This window comes from Agelaius phoeniceus, chromosome 3 (assembly GCF_051311805.1).
Source record: "Agelaius phoeniceus isolate bAgePho1 chromosome 3, bAgePho1.hap1, whole genome shotgun sequence".
Lineage (NCBI taxonomy): Eukaryota > Metazoa > Chordata > Aves > Passeriformes > Icteridae > Agelaius > Agelaius phoeniceus.
Genome location: NC_135267.1, coordinates 49,056,716 through 49,073,416, shown reverse-complemented (window position 1 = coordinate 49,073,416; position 16,701 = coordinate 49,056,716). Strand labels below are relative to the sequence as shown.

Below are 16,701 nucleotides of genomic sequence, written 5' to 3'. Positions count from 1 at the left end.
CTAAGCGAGCAACTTTCAATGCTGTTGTGGCTATTTTTGATTTCTCTCCCGAGAACGGGCTTTTTTTAGTGTGCGCGTTGCTTTTTTTGCCCCCTTTCCCTTCGATTCCTATAATCATGCCCTCCCTCCTTTCTCCGCTTGCTCCCCCCTCCTCCCCCAAAACATCCAGCAGTGATGATGCACCGTCCTCGGTCCTCTCCAGCGGGTCACTCCGCTCGGGTGGGAGGTGAGCAGCCGAGCGAGGGAGCGGCGTTTGCAGGGATGCGCTGGGGCACCGCACCGCTGCCCGGCAGAGGCGGGCCCTCGCCGCTGCTGCTTCATTCCTCCGCTTCTGGGCTCCGCCGGCAGGCTCCTGGGGGCAGCCGCCTTCCCCTCCGCGCCCTTCGCTTCTGCCCCTCCAGCCGCGTCCCGGCGGCGGCAGCGTCCCAGCGCCAGCCCAGTGCCTGCGGGGGCGCAGCCGCTTCCCGCGGAGGAGCCAGCGCCGGCGGAGGGCCCTGCCCGGCTCTTCCCTCGGCCGCAGGGCTAGCCGGCAGCACCTGGCTGCGTCGCCCGCCTTAGCGGACTGGGAGAGGGAGAGGGAGGGAAGGATGGAAAAAAGGGAGGGAAGGAGGGAGGGAGGGAAAGAGGGAGGCTCCTGCGTGCGCGGGGAGCGGCTCTGGCTCTCAGCTGGGCGCTACCGGCAGCGGCAGCTTCTGCCGTGCTGCGCCGCGGGCGGTGACGGCTCCGGCGCGGCGGGAGCGCACCGCTGCCGCGGGACCGCAGCTCCAGGGCGGGGGGCTCAAACCTCGCCCGGGAAGTAGAGACAGAGTTTTGCGGTTTTTTCTCTTTTTTTCTCCCTAGTGATTGGGCTTTTTTTATTACCCTTTTTTTAATCCCTCCCCCCGCTCCCCCCATTCACCCGGCGGTGCGTGTGGCGGCGGGGAGGATGCGCGCCTCCCCCAAGCCGTTCCCCGGCAGCTCCCGCCGCGGCTGCGGGGCGCTGGGGGCCGCGGGGCCGGGGGCGCGCTGGGCCGCACCTGGTGGCACCGCCATGAGACGGCTGCGCCCCCTGATCTCCCCCGCCGCTCCCCGCCGCCCTTCCGTGCCTGAGTCTCCCTTCGCTTGTGTCCAGCATCGCGCACACACGCACACGCCGTCACGCACGGAGGCACTCACTCACTGACTCTGCCGAGCTGCCCAGGCTGCCGAACAGCACAGCGCAGCGTCGCGCAGCCCGCCCGGAGCCCCCTCCCTCCCTCCTTCCTCCCTCCCTTCTTCAATCCCTCCCTCCCTCTCTCCTCCTCCTCCCTCGCTCCCGCCCGCCCGCCGCTCTGAAGGATGCCCGGTAAGTAGCGACGAGGACCGGCACCTCTGCCGGTGCGTGATGTGAGGGGTGAGGGACTGCTTACACTGCTGCCGCCCGCCGGGGGGGCGCAGGGCGGGGGGCGAGGGGAGGGGAGGTGACAGCGATCCGAGGCAGGAGGCAGCGGGGCTCGCTGTGTGCTCCTCAGAAGGACTTTTAGCTGCTCGACCGGGGCTTGGATGTGGGCGCCGAGGGACGGGGTCTGTGCACCGCAGCGGGCACCGGCCGGGGCGGGGGCGCTTCGCCTGCGCTGCGGGTTGCTGCCTGCAGCACCGCGGTGAGTACGGGGCTCCGCGCCTCGCCGGGGTCCCCCGGGGGCGGGTAAGGTGTGGAGGATGCCCTGCCGCGCTTGGGGCTCCCTCCTTGGCGGCTCTGCTCCGCGCCGTGCTGGGACCGGGGCACGGAGGGCGCGGTGCCCCCCGTACGCCCCGGGCACTGCCCGCTGCTACTCCTCGGGTTTGGCCACGTCTGTAGGGGCTGCCAGCGCCGTCCGGTGTTTGGGGCGCCGCGGTGGCACCGATCGGACACGGGGACGGAGCTCCGGCGGGCGCCTCACCTGCGGAGAGGAGCAGCCAGGTGCTGCGCACCGGGGGAGCGGAGCGGAGCCCCGGCCGGTGCCCCGGCACCGCAGCGAGAGGGTGCCCGCGGCTCCCTGCCCGCTCCCCGTCCTGCGTGCTCCGTCCTCCTGCGCTGCAGAGGGCTCCGGTGCGAAAACGCTCGGCCCGTAGGGAAGCGTAATGTTTGTAAAATGTTTGCTATCAATTAGCGGGTGGCTCCGCTCTGCTCGGGTTTGCGCACGGCTAACTCCGCTCAGGCAGGGGCTCAGCTCCGGCTACCAAATGCTCGGAACACCGTGCAAGGGGCTTTTTGTTCTTCTAGACTGCCTGGTGTGATTTGTGGGAAACACATATGAAAGCGCACAGTTGCTGGCGATTTTTAAGTGGACTTTGGTAAATCATTGAAATCTTTTTACTTACTTCTGCTGTGTGTACTTTGGCAATGATCTCACTGTGTTTTTCATCCTGGGTATGATAACTCCGCCATTGAAGTCAATGGCAAAACTCCCAATTGACTTCAGAGGAAGGCAATTATGGTCAATACCGAATGAAAGGGACTGGGCAGAAGATGGAGAGATGGCAAAGCAGAAGAGATGTATCAAAGAAACTTCCTCTTAGAAGCTAGCTCTCTAACCAAAGAGTTTTAGCAGTGTCAGGATTGTCTTCTAGATTTTCATTGCCATTTCTTTCACTGGAGAATACTGGAATGATTTCTTGATGTGCTGGAAATCAAGTGGTCTGAATCCCATTTTTTTACCCATAGACATTATAACATATTACTTAGTAACTGATACTTTTTCCAGTATATCTTTTTTCTCACTAAAAAGTTGGAAGCAGTTAGAGACAATTAGATGGGCTCTCATTGACTTCAGTGGCCTGTGGATCGGGCCCAGAAAGGCTCAATAGAGAAGTAACAAGAGAACTGTAGTACAGTTTGTAAGGAAAGGTGTTGCATAAGCATTTAACTCATGAACTCCCTCCCTCTAGAGAGGAGAAAAATCTAAATGTACATTAATTTTTTATCCCATTTTATCCAACTCTTTCACAGCACAGATACAAATAAGAAAGAATGCTTCTGATTAATAATTTAAATGCCCATATTCATATGGATTACAAAGAAGATTTTATACCAAAAAAAATTCCATTAGCAAATGGAAGATCTAGTTCACAGAACATCCTCTGTTCAGTGAAGTATTTAGATTGGGAGCAGTCAGATATATAATGAAGCACCAAATACAAATATTGATATTCAAATGGCAAAAGCTAGACTTATTCCTGTAACCTGACTAACCACTCTCAACTCCTTGGAATGTCTTAAAAATGAAAGTGTGATTTTTAATTTTTTTTTTCCAAATCTGAGTGTTGAAAAAACCCCCAAGCATTCCTACATGCTGAATTTGGTCAAAAAACTTATCAAGTATCAGAAATATGTCCATGCTCATGAACAATGTGACTATTACAGTGTTAGCTGTGCTGGGTTGCCCTGGCTGGATGCCATGAATTCACCAAAACCGTGTTATCAATGTCCTCATCAGCCAAACAGGGAAGAGAAAATGTAACAAAAAGCTCATGGGTTGAGATAAGGACAAGGGAATCACTCAGCAGCTCCTGTCACATGCAAAACAAATACGTATTGGGGAAATTTGTTTAATTTATTACCAGAGTAGAAAAAATAAGAAATAAAAGCTAAATCTTAAACACCCACCCTTCCCCTTCCCCTCTCAGTCCCCCCTCTCACCCCTCCATTCATCTCAGGCTTGACTTGACATCCTAATTATCTACCTCCTCCCTGCCAATGGTTCTGAGGGATAAGGAATGAGGGTTGTGGCCAGTTCATCACATGTTGTTTCTGCCACTCCTTCCTTCTTAGTAGGAGGACTCCTCACACTCTTCTCCTGCTTTGGTGTGGTGTTCATCCCATGGGAGATGGTCTGCCATGAACTTTTCCAACAAATTCTCCCGTGGGCTGCAGTTCTTCATGGGCTGCTCCAGCGTGGGGCCCTTCCACCTTTAGGTGCAGACTGTTCCCACGTGGGTCCCCCAAAGAGGGACACTATTCCAGTGTGGAGTCCTCCCTCCACAGGGCCACAGGTCCTGTCAGAAGCTGCTCCAGCATGAGCTTCCCAAGGGGTCATTCCTCCTCTGAGCATCCACCTGCTCTGGAACAGGCTCCTCCAAGGGCTGCAGGTGGATCTCTGCTCTACCATGGAGCTCCGTGGGCTGCAGGGGCACAGCTGTTCTCCCCATGGTCTGCACCAGGAGCTGAAGGGGAATCTCTGCTCTGGCACCTGGAGCACCTCCTCTGTTGTATTGCACTAAATAGTTTATTTAGTTGTTTTGCACTGGGGTCAATCTTACACTCCTTCTTCACTGACCTTGGTGTCTGCAGAACTGTTGCTTTCACACGTTCTCAGTCCTCTCTGTGAATGCAGTTTCTATTGCTCACTCCTCTCTCTGGCTGCAATTTCTGTTGCTCAGGGTCTTTTTTCTCCCTTCTTAAACCTGTTATCCCAGAGGTGCTGCCACCATTGCTGATGGTGCTCAGCCTTGGTCAGCAGCAGGTCCATCTTGGAGCCGGCTGGCATCAGCTCTGTAGGACACGGGGAAGCCTCTGGCAGCTTCTCACAGAAGACAACCCCTGTAGCCTCCACCACTAACACAATACAAGAAGAAAAAACCTTTCTCATTTATGGTCCAATAATGATGTTTCCCTTTTAAGTACAACTTTGTGCTAAGAGGGAAATATAAAAGCAAAGTTTGAAGTGCTGCATCTCTTGTGCAGCTTTTTTTGCAGGCATTTGGTAGAATTGTCATTGAAGTGAACTGAATGTGTCACTAATACTTAACTGTGAAAAAGATTAAGATGTTCATATTACAGTGGGAAAAAAACCCTGCAAAATGGACAAATGCTTCACTGATTATCTCTTTTCTCCTTGCAAATCCATAGGCAAGACAGACACTTCATTCTTAAAATGTCATATTGCAGGTCTCTCTAATTTTCCTGTGAATTCTAATGATTCTTTTATCATGTGCCATATATGGAAGTGGAGGGTACATATTTTATGGGACTTTACATGGAGTAAAATTTTATTTGAGCTACTTTTTTGCTTCCTCTATTCTCCAATCTATCTGCTGTTTGCGAACACGTTGTAATGCCACAACCTATTTTTATGCCACAAAACTTCTATTTCAAGTCAAATGTGAAAAATATGGTAATTACTTCAACATTAAGAGGTTTGGATTTTTTTACTGAGGGGTATGGCGGGGTGTGATGATGGTACTTTTTATAAGGTCCAAAACAATGCTCCTCTTCTTTCTGTCAGCAGTTCTAAAAATGAAGATATTATTTGAATAAATATTTGTGTTTGTCTGAAAGCCATTATTTGGAATTCTTTGGGGTTTTTTCATGTTGTAGTACTTATTCTTCAAAGATATGTATGGACATTCAGACAGATCCTGTGGACAGCATCTCCAAAACAGAAATTTAGGTTTTTTAGGCTTACCTGTAACTACAGACTTTATAAGATCTGAGTATTTAAGGCAGAGTTCAATGAAGCCAGATAATGAAGTACCAGGAAACTCCAGAACATGATTCTGAATAACCATTACTCACTTTTAGCAGCTATTTAAACCTAATCCTGTTTTGAGGAGTAAATGCTGTTCATCTTTATTCAGATGAATATATCAAGATTATTTTTGCTGTCCCTTACCTGACTCTGAAACACGGTTATGCCCTTGTATTGGCTGTTAAGTGAACGGTAGCAAGCATTTACAGGTCTCCTGGTATTTGAATCTAAGAAGCAACATTACTGGGATTCTTGAAAGTCACCTAAATTTGTCATTACTACACCTTTAAGAACACTTTCAAAATAAATTTTATTGTTTGTTAGACTCAGAACACATTCATCGGATAATTTATTTAGGACTATATTCTTCTATTCAACAATTTAAGAACAAAAGCCTCCACTGTAGCTCAAATCATTCAAAATATTGGTTTTAGGTTATACATTGTACATATGGAACCTGGCATGTAAAGCAGATGGTATGTAAAATTATGCATAGCATGTCTGGAGAGCCATACAATATCTAAATGCAGTGCAACAGAACAAGGAAAGAGTATCATGTGCAACTTAAAATATCAATCACTGGACTATGTCTAGTCTCAGCTGTGCTTTGCTTTCACATATGTGTGTGTGTGTATTTGTGTGTGTATGTGTTCAATTTTCTCTTATGGCAACCAGGACATTTCCTTGATAAAATGATCTTCCTTAGAAAAGCATGCAGACTGAAATGATATGCTACTGGCTAAACTAAATAAAAAGATGGATATACAAGAAAAACTAGCTTAGTTCCATTTGGGTGCAGAGCGCAAATGCATGCAAAATAAAAAAAAAAAATCAAGAAGAGAAATTTCAATCTCTTAAGGCAAATGGCCAGACATCACTTACTACCAGGACTGTGTTTTTTGCTCTTATTTATGCTCTTGGTTTGCCCAATACAGCAATAGCACTTAAATGTACTTCTATCCTGTTGCATAAATACTGTGTTAGATCCACTCCCTCTCTCTCTCTCTCTCTCTCAAGTATTACAAGTCTGTAAGCACAATTTTTTTTTCCTGAACAAACAAGCATTACTGTGCATTGTTAACACAATCAGATGAAATGGTAATTGCAGAAAGATGCACATCAGCAAAACCCTTAAATAAATATTAGTCTTTAAGCATGTGCTGACCTCAAGGGGACCTAATCACATTTTGCTGAACAGAGATGCTTTTGTGATCAATGACCATGAGAGGTAATAGTTTTCCCAAGTTTATTCAAATGCGTAAATCTGCAGTTATAAAATTTTGTCAGCACCACACAGCTTTAAATTTAACTTTCAGGGGAAAATCTTTAAATATTGCTACTTTTTCTTTTAATGTTTTATATACTTTAGAAGTACTGGAAGCAATTAACTGTTTTAAAATGGGTTGCACAGCTGTACTCTTTCATATTTCTAGCCAAAATGAACTTTTGTAGATAAGATGTGAGGGATGACGTTTATAATGAAGGACTACTGCAAAGTGAACTTTACATATAAAAATGAACTAACACTGCACAAGGTAGATTGTAATAGCCAATTCTCTTGGATTCAGGCATTTTTCAAGGAGACAAATTGAAGGAATGTCTCCATGGGTAAACTGTTGAATATCCCCAAACAAAGAATTTTTAAGGTACCTGAGTTGATATACAATGTTTCACGCTACAAAATAAGTAAATAAATAAATAGATAATTCCTGTACTTTTTGTTCACTAACCCTCTTAGTCCTTAGGCATTTTATTTTTTGCAACAGTGTTGCTTGAGAAAATACAGCTCTGTGTCTGGGGGACTAAAGGAACACATTTGTCCTCATACATTACAGAACAGTGTCTAACAATTTATTTCCCTTTTGGAAATGAAAGAACTTTTATCCATTCAAATCACTGTAATACAATCTTGTATTATAATGGCTTGAACAATCTTGACTGCACACAGTTGCTGGAGTCTCCAAAGGACTGTCATAAATAAAGCTATTAGACTCTATTATAGCAGACACATATTCAGAGTCTACCAAGGGATGACAGGATTTTACATTACAGCAGAAAATGGTAAAAAGTGTCTGCAAATTACCAAAAATAATGGGTAAAAGGACTTAATAAACTGATTTATAATACATATATATGTGCTAGTTTTCTTTTAGAGTGTGCAAATGCAACATTAATATTAATGAATTAATTCTATGTAGAATTAAGTGAAAAATGAGATGGCAAATAAGGGATTTGTCCTCTACAACAAGTGTTTAAGCTTGCTCGGCAGCGTGTAAACTTTCTGCACTAACTGATGGACATTCAACTTACATCAAAACCTCCCTTTCCAACCTGACATTGCAGCTGTGTTGACAGCCTTAGAAAACTGGCATCTCTTGAGAGATAAGTCACTTTACATCAAGGGAAATGGATTTACACTGCATCCTGGATTCTTTGCAGACAGGTTTGTTTTTATTTTTCCTCTTACTTTTATAGAAGGCATGACATTTGCCAGGTACGAAGACAAAAATGAGTTTGGCAAAACCCTGAATGAACTTAGAAACAAATTTGGAAATGGTGAAGACATAGCAAAATGAAGTAAAAATATATATATAAGGATGTGTTATGTTGTTGGTTTGGTTTTTTTTCAAGAGAGGGAAAAGTGCACTATTTTGTGAAAAGATCCCTAAGACAGAAGTAAGACATAAAAGAAGTGCAACTGAGTTTAAAAATAAAATTATGAAAGTTGAGTTACCTAACGTGTTCTGGCCATGGGAGAAGTAACTAAAGCTGACATAACGACAGGATGGGAGCCTCAAAAGAAGACTAAAGCCAGAAAATAACCATTTCCCATGCTGGAAATCCAGATGGCCCTAACAGATTTTGTGTGCATTTGTATACACATTTATCTGTGTGTATACATGTGCATACGTATATACTTTTTTAATATCCAGATCTGTATAATCTTTGTTACTGACTGACTTCCTCATCCCAGCAGGGATTTACTGGTTCTTCTTCCTATCTGACCATGAAGTTACAGAGGAAGATTTGACAGCACAGTAAATAGCTGAGAGTGGTTAAATTGTTTCCTGAAGGTAAAACAGTAGGGTCCAATGGTTCTCCTGCAGAATGTTTTAAACCCAAGGCTATAAATAAGAGGCAGTGCTGTCAAAGCACAACAAAAAAAACAAGCAAACAAAAAACAACAACCAAAAAAAAACCCTCAGCAAACCCCCCCCCCAACCAACCAAGCAACCAACCAAAGAAAAGAAAAAAAAACCCAAAAAGTATTCAAATCCTGAAAAAAGAGAAAACAAAATAAATCTTTACTTCAGTGTCTGAAGCCAGTGTTACATTTTGTCCTGAAAAACATGAATCTGAAAGATATTTTGCCAACTACAGGCTAGTGTCACCTACAATCACATTCAAGGTTTTCCTGTTTAAACTTGAAAAATCAACTACAGTCTTATACTGGAGAATTGAAAAAATATTTTCTCTGAATGTAATGTGGAACTTTTAGGTAAACTGAAGATGACAGTGGAGCAGAGGAGTATTTTATACAGCATTTTATTTAATACAGTAAATAGATATACCATTTTTTCACATAAAATTTTGATGCTGAAAAGATTGTTGAATGGATTGAGTGGAGCTAACTTTGTCATGATATCAGAAGGAAGATCTGAGGAAAAATATTTTAGATAATTTGCTGCTGCATGCCCTTACCTTTGTAAGTGCCATGTAAGTATAAATAATGTCAGAAGTGGCAGCAAATCCTTCCTCTTTATAATTTCACATTCCTGTCTCTTGTAAAAGGATTAATCTCAAATCTAAAGTAAACCAGATTTGCAGCAGGAAAAAAGTCTGCCAATGTAGAATCTATTAGTATAGTCAAACAACATGTCTTTATTTGTCTTCTGGTGGAAAATTACATTCCTGAGTGATGATGCAGAATCTGCATAAAATAATCTATTATGATCTTTTTGGCAAATAATTCTGAAAAAGAAAATATGACTGATAAGCTTTTTACCAACCACGGAGTTTCACTCAGAGGTAGAAAAGGTTTGAGGAGAAGTAGTGAAAAATTTGTCCTGGCATCAGAAATTCTCAGTTTGCATATGAAAAAATTCTGGTTACTAATGTCATTGCTAGCTGCTCTTTCAGCATGTTGTATTCAGTGCTTTCTAAGCTAAGAGTGAAATTCGCTTCTTTCAGGTATGGCCAAAAAAAAAGGTATGGGCTTCAAAAAGTCAAACTGCAACTGCAGAAAATGGAACTCAGGCCTTCGTTCTGATGCACCTGAAACCATATTTCATTTCTCTGGTTGCTTTCCCAGCAGCTCCTTCAGGACTGCGCCCTGCATGCCAGTGAAGTAGATTTAGGTGAGCACGAAGCAAGAGCTCTTTCCTCCCTTATATTTTGGACCTACAATGCTGTAACTGCCCTTGCTCCCTTCCTGGCAAATAAAGGGACTATTTATGGTGCAGATGCCTCAGAGAGGTTTTTGTACACCTCCACCTTCCACAACTTAAGAGCAAGGATCAACAAAGGATGAATTTCATGACAGAAGCTTTACTTGTGAGCATTATCCTTGAACAGAAATTATTTTCTTTAACAAAAATGGATTGCAAAGATTTATCTGTCATTAAGATTTGTCATTTCTCCTTTTGTAACAAAACAAACTAGAAACTTTTGCTTTGTTTGTTTCAGAAACAGAAAGTATATGAGTAGTTTCCATGATAGGGTGTAATTTTCTTTTATTTTCCACTACTCTTTTTTTGTGGAAGCAGGAAAGTATTTCAACTAGAAAAATAAGAGAAAGATGAGAAAGGGATAAAAATATTTTCTAAACTTTCAAACAATTTCTCTTTTACACAAAGCAAATATATCTGAAAAATGCCTCTGTCATTCACCACTTTGAAAGAATCTGTTCAATTTTAAAAATCAATTTTCAAATGTCAATTCAGAATGGATCAAAACTTCTTATCACAAAAGTCTTGTCTTTGATGATATTTCAGTCAAGTCTCAAGTAAAACTTGAAGCTGACTCAAATTTCTTTGAAATTTAGGTTTGCCTGACATATAAGTTAATTTAAAATTAAGCTGTCTGTAAAAATTACATATTTTCCTACTTTTTCTGTGCACTGTGATAATATATTAATTAAAAGGTGTATTTTTCATTTTTCTCAATCTATAAGGTGATTTTCTTGTGAAAATAGGAAAAAATAAAAATCTGAAAGAAGTCCCTGAAATATTGACACAAGGTTCTTGATCTGCCCCCAATAAAAATTCCTTTCTTCTGAGATTTGGAGGATTTTAAACTTACTTTTTAAAATTCAGAAAAAAGCATTTGAAAAGCTCCAAATATTTTTTCTGGATGGGGAGAATAATCCCTGCCCCATTTTTGAGCAGACACGACATTGTATCATGGTTTTAGGCTAATGGACAAAGTAGAAGAATTAGGAAGGTAACCGGGTGATTTCTTTGAGGTACTTGCTTAGTGGTGGTTGATTATTTTATTCCTGGTAATGCAGCTGATACATTAAGGAAGACTTCAGGTGCGAAGAGAAAGAAAGAGGAAAGCAAGCATGAGGAAAGCAAGCATCTCCTTGCCATAACTAAAGACAGCAGTGAGTGGGAAATTAAGTGTGTCTTTTCAAAAACTTTGAAGAGGAAAATGCCCTACAGCTGAACAATATATAGGCTCGGGAAGTACGTTCAAAATGTGGCTAAAAGCTTAGTGCGCAGCTGGGAGAAAGAAATCTGCTCTACTTAGTGTGGTGTTTGAGCACCTTAAGCTGCATGGGTGTTGTTTATGTGAGCTGACACGTGTCAGTAAGTGGTGCTTATGGGCCAGACAGCTGCCTGCAGAGCCGGCTGTGCAGCAGCACCAGTGCACTGGGTCAGTGTGGGAGGCACGGCACGGAGAGGCCGCGCAGATCCCCAGCGCGCTGGTAGGCAGAAGCTGGCCACTCGCGTCTGTTTATCCCCCAGGGACACAAGAGAACAGATTTGTCAGGGTTTGTCTCTTTTATTCCAGTAATTATGAGAGATTAATTGGGAATGTTTACTGTTGGGAGACTAATTGGGAATGTTTGTTGTTTACATGTTTGTTTGGTTGGGGTTTTTTCCCATTACAGCTGCATTTCTGCTCCTTGCCTGTAATTTTTATGAATAAATGGAATGATGCAAGGCCTCCCTCTAGCCTGGAGGCCAGCTAGGCAATGCCACATCCATATGGTTAAGCTCCCTTAGCCTCCCAAGCACAGGCTGCATCTAGCCTGCCTCTTGGGAAAAGCCCCAGAGCCGGGCTAGTGCCCTAGCTGTGCCTGGGAGGCCCTTGGGAGACAGCTGGTCAAGTAGCCCAGATCAAAAGAGTGTCAAGGCCTGCCCTGACATTTTATGTTCTAGGAAAAAAACGTAGTTTCAGGGCATGAATTCATGCCCTACTATAATTTAACTCATTTCCATAGATGTAATCTTAGTATTATTTAGGTCAGTGTGACTCCAAACACATAGATGCTGTTTATTCACTTTGCTTGCTAGGAATGAATGAACTCGGTTGATTTAAACGGTGCTACTACAGCACAGCATAATATTTAAACAAATAGTGTAGCAGGGGTTTAATATTTGTTTGCAACCAGCCATTAATGGTAGAATATATAATAATATTCTGAAAGCAGAGGAAGATTTGAGTGTGGAAAAATATTTTAGATAATGGTTGCTACTCTTCTACATACTTTTCTGCATTACTTATAGTTACATTTCTTATCAAGTGCTGAGGTCCTTTTATCCAGAAATTGTTGTTATAGGAAAACTTTTATCTATTTACAGTGTGTTTGTTTTCAGAAAATTATTTAGTGTTGAAAAATCTGTTTGTTCAGAGGTACAAAAAATTGAGGGCACTAGCAATTCTTTTAGAAGATGCATTAATTTTTGCCAAGAAGGCAAACAGGCACAAAAATCTTAATTTGGTGATTATCAGTATTCTTTGTGTCAGGAAAACAAAAATAATGACAAATTTAGGGCAGAGTCTCAGAAATCAAACTCCTTTAAGCTTTAAAATATACACCTTTTAGCTAGCTGGAAATTATGTTTAGACAGGATATTTTAGACAGTTTTAATATGTAGTTGAATGACAGTGAGCTAATTACATAAGAAAAATAATATTTAATTTAGTTGTGGGGGAAAACACAATTTAGAGTGACATAAAAATTTTTTATTTCTTGATATTTAACGTCACTGCATCTTTTGCAACATCTACATGTCATCTTTTCTAATATTTTTTCATCTTTTATTGGTGAACTTTTGCAATGTTTTATTTTTCTTTCTCTGATGCAAGATAGCACAACTTCAAAACAGTGAATATTATTTTGGGTATGGATACATTGAAATGCTGCCTAGAAGAGACTCTACTTCTCAGCATAGTCCTACAATATCAGTTTTGTGGTTCATGAGTTGTATATGTAAATTACAGTGCTCTTGGGGGAAAGGTACCTATCAGAGAGCTAATAATTTCCCATCAATGGTGAAATAATTGCCTTCAAATGCTGTGACCCCAGGTGTGTGGTAAGACTGAATCCCAGGGGGGAGGTCATGAGGTCCCAGTGCCTTCTCTGGACATTACTTCCAGTGAGGGTTTCAGCAAGCTGCATTTAATACCTCTGGAGGATTCAAATTAGAAGAAAGAACAAATCTAAATATTTTAGCCATTTCTTTCTCTAAGTGATGGTTTTAGCAGAATTTCAAGGAGTCTGATTTAATTATTGCACAAGCACATATATAATGAACTTGCTGTATCCAACTTAAGAAAACCCCCTGTATCTGAATGTGATAAATAGGCAGTAGCCAAATATGAGTTTCATTATTCAGTAGGAGCTATTAGGCTTGACCAACAAAGAAGTGAAGATTATTTAGAAAATTGAAACTTAACAAAGCATACCAGGATTTTTAGCTTAGCTTAGTTTGGAAGTTGAGATGATCTATAAGTCACTTACTTTGTTTAGTGAAATCACTGAGTTCCCTAAAATTCTTCATGCTTGGAAAATTATGTGTAGCTTGCAACTCCATGAATATATTTAGAAACAGTAGGGTAGGAGCAGATATTGAAAGATCCCTTGTAAAAATTTTAAAGAGGTACTGTACGATTATTCATTATGCACATCTGCTCATTGATTTCTAATTTATAATTTAATATATATTGTGCATACTCTCACCTAAATATAAATTATTTTTTTCTCTTGGTATGGCATATAATGATTAAGGAGATCTGAGAGTGTTCTAAAAAGTTTAAGTTATTTATCACTGATACTTAAAAAGGAATAGTTAAGTAAGTAGATCTAAAGGCAGCCTGGAGCTTCTTTGGTGTGTGTCTGAAGCATGTCTACTAACTACAACAGTAATTCATGATCTAAAGAGCATCCTGCTCCTTGCATCCTGCTGCAATGCCTCTGCTGCCTCTGCCTTTATCTCTTCCTTCCCTTCAGTTTGGTCTGCAGGGATGATAGCTCTCAGTGGATGAATACAACTCATGCAGTCCAGAAAAAGAGGGATTCATACCAAGCAGTTGCTAATGGGTAGTGAAGCAGTAGCCAGCCTCAAATCTGGGTCAGACAAAGAATTTACCACAAGTTTGAGATTTCTTGAGGTGCCTTTCTTTCAGAGATGAAGTTTTTTTTCTCCAGCCTGTTTCTTAGAAAAAGCTCCAAATTAAGATCCAGCTTTGCAAATAATTTTGCAGATTGCTTCAATATCAAAAGATTGTATTTTTCAGCAATAAATTGTCTGTTAAATATTTCAGTCCATTTGACAAAGGTACTTTGAACAGATGTTAGGCTGAAACATTCAGGGAGAAAGATCATGACACATTTGGTGACAATGTGGTACCAGTGCCAATAGCTTCCTATAAGCTGTGAAAAAAACAGATGTTGTTCTGGCCAAAATATGCCTTCCTCTTGACTGCTTTCAGCAGGGTGCAGGCCTGACTCTGACCCCCACTCCCTGAACTAACCTTGAAGCTGCTGTTACAGTGATGGAGACCTCTCAATTAGCCTGATCCTGCAACTGTTTGACACATGCTACAGCAAAATTGTCCTTGCCTGCCTGTGGCAGCTGCCGCCTCCAAAGTGGTACAGTCTGCTTATAACTCAAAGTATAACTCTGTCATACATACACTTAGTGCAGAATGGCTCTTAAAAGGCATTTTAATCTGCTGGCATTTTAGTTCGTAGGCCTCTGGGGTCAGGTTGAAAAATTGCACTAATGCTGAACTTACTGTGATATTCTGGGCAGCCTTCTGAATTTTAAATAACTATCCTCAGAAGGCTACCCTTTTCAAAAATTATCTTAAAGACTGCACACAGAATTTTAACTCTGTTCAGTAACCACACTGATATGCAGACTGAATTTTATAAAAATGTAGGGTAAGAATCTCTGAATTTATGGGTACCAGCAGTTATTTTAGTTTTCATTATCAGAGTATCTGTTCCTACAGTGCTAACTATATGAGTTCTGTGTTACAGTAATTGTTAATATTTGCATCTGAATTAACTGTTCTGCATTGCTGGTTTTTGTCGCTGACTGCCTATTCAAATATGTGGGATTATTTTGAAACCTACATAGGAACTGATTCTTTTATAGTCTGGAAATAGGCAAGGCAAAAGATACTGGTCCATTTTTCAACAAATGGCTCTTCTTCATCCATTTCTTTTCATGTATGTACGGAAAAAAAATAAGATTACCCCCTCTTTGCCTTTGGAAATATTTATGCAAGTATTTCATATTTTGCTTATTTAGCATTTGTTGCTTCTCCCAGTGATCTACCTGGATTGTTGCTGACTCTCACCATACCCCCAGCCTGTGTTGTACACTTCTTCTGCTGTGGCCTCTTCTATTGCAAAATTGAGCTTGTCCAGCTCAACCAATTGGGCTCCTCTTCTGGTCCTCTACCACCCATCTCCTCTGATCTTACCCTGCCCTCAGACTCTTTCCAAAGTGCAGATTGCAGTGGGCATCCAGCCATGGAATGGGACCAGATTTTGGGCACAAAATAAACCCCACTGCTTCCAGGCAGGGACTGTAACCCGTTAGCCATCTGTTCTGCCTGATCGTTAGGGATAAGGGCTGCCCAGAGGTAGGTTTTAGCAAGGCCTTGAGCAAGTGTACCTTCCTGATTCATCTGAACCCTCTCTTGCTTGCAGCCTTAAAGACATGCTAAGTATTCTATATCCTCAGTTTTGAAATCAGATTTTGAGAAGCTGTAAACTGTTCCCATTTCACAGCACATCTTCTTACTCAGCTTGACTGGAGCTGTTCTCCTTTGGGAGGAGGTCTTGCTGAGCCAGAGGGAAAGGAAGGATGAGCTCAATATATTCCTTGTTCTACCAGCTGCCACCAAACACATTCATCTTCCCTCCAAGGAGCTGTGAGTCCAGATCCATTCACACTGTGCACCCTGATGAGACAGAGTGACATCTTCCATGATAGGTGATGAGGCTGTGGTTCCAACCTCAGGGGTTTTTTTAGGTTGGTTGGATTTTTTTTGTCACATCTAATGAAGAATGCCAAAGCAGATGTGTTTCAGTGTTGTACTTTCAGGAGCAGAATGAAATAAGAAGCCTAGGATGGCAGCTACAGTGAACTTTTGCAGCATGCTGTATACCTGGATTGTGATGAAAAATAATTCTTTGGCTGCTCAGATAACTCACAATCTTTTCTGAGTGCTCCAGCAAGCTCTAGGAAGAAGGTTTAATGACTTCCCATCTACACTGTGTTGGAAAAGGCTTTTTTTGCCATGTGTCCAGCCTTTTGCTAGTTAGCAAAGAGTTTCTGGAATGCTTCTTCAGCTCCTTTTAAGATCATGTATCTTATTTATAGATTGACAGCAAACTGTGCCTGGCAGTGACATCTGCAAGCTATTCTTTCTGGGGCTGAATGGTGGCTTTTGTGTTAGATGTGTGATGCATAAACACACCAGTTCTGCTCTTTGAGTAGAAGGAGGGCACAGTTTGCTTCAGAGGGTTTATTTTATCCTTGTCCTAGTCTAACATCATTGCCTCCATATGAACTGGGTGACTCTGATTGTTACTTGAGGTAGACAATGGTTCTGATTACACACTGGAGACTTTTGGTACAAACACATCCCAAGTAATACAAATAAGAAAGTAATGATAATGCTTCAGATTATTTACAAATCAGGAGGAAATAAACTGTTACTTTAGTAAACAAATTGTTCTGTTAATGTAGTTCATTTTCTCATTTTG

General features: G+C 42.1%; 1 protein-coding gene across 4 annotated transcripts in view; it reads left to right on the top strand.

Annotated features, from left to right (window-relative positions):
• Window positions 1-205: 205 nt before the first annotated feature.
• Window positions 206-16,701, top strand: part of HS3ST5 (heparan sulfate-glucosamine 3-sulfotransferase 5) — a 191,081-nt gene continuing 174,585 nt past the window's right edge. Inside the window, exon 1 of one of the 4 annotated variants that reach the window (XM_054629564.2) lies at window positions 206-226. The gene's annotated coding sequence lies outside the window, so the exon portion shown is untranslated. The other 3 variants (XM_077175212.1, XM_077175215.1, XM_077175213.1) reach the window with 3 other exon arrangements.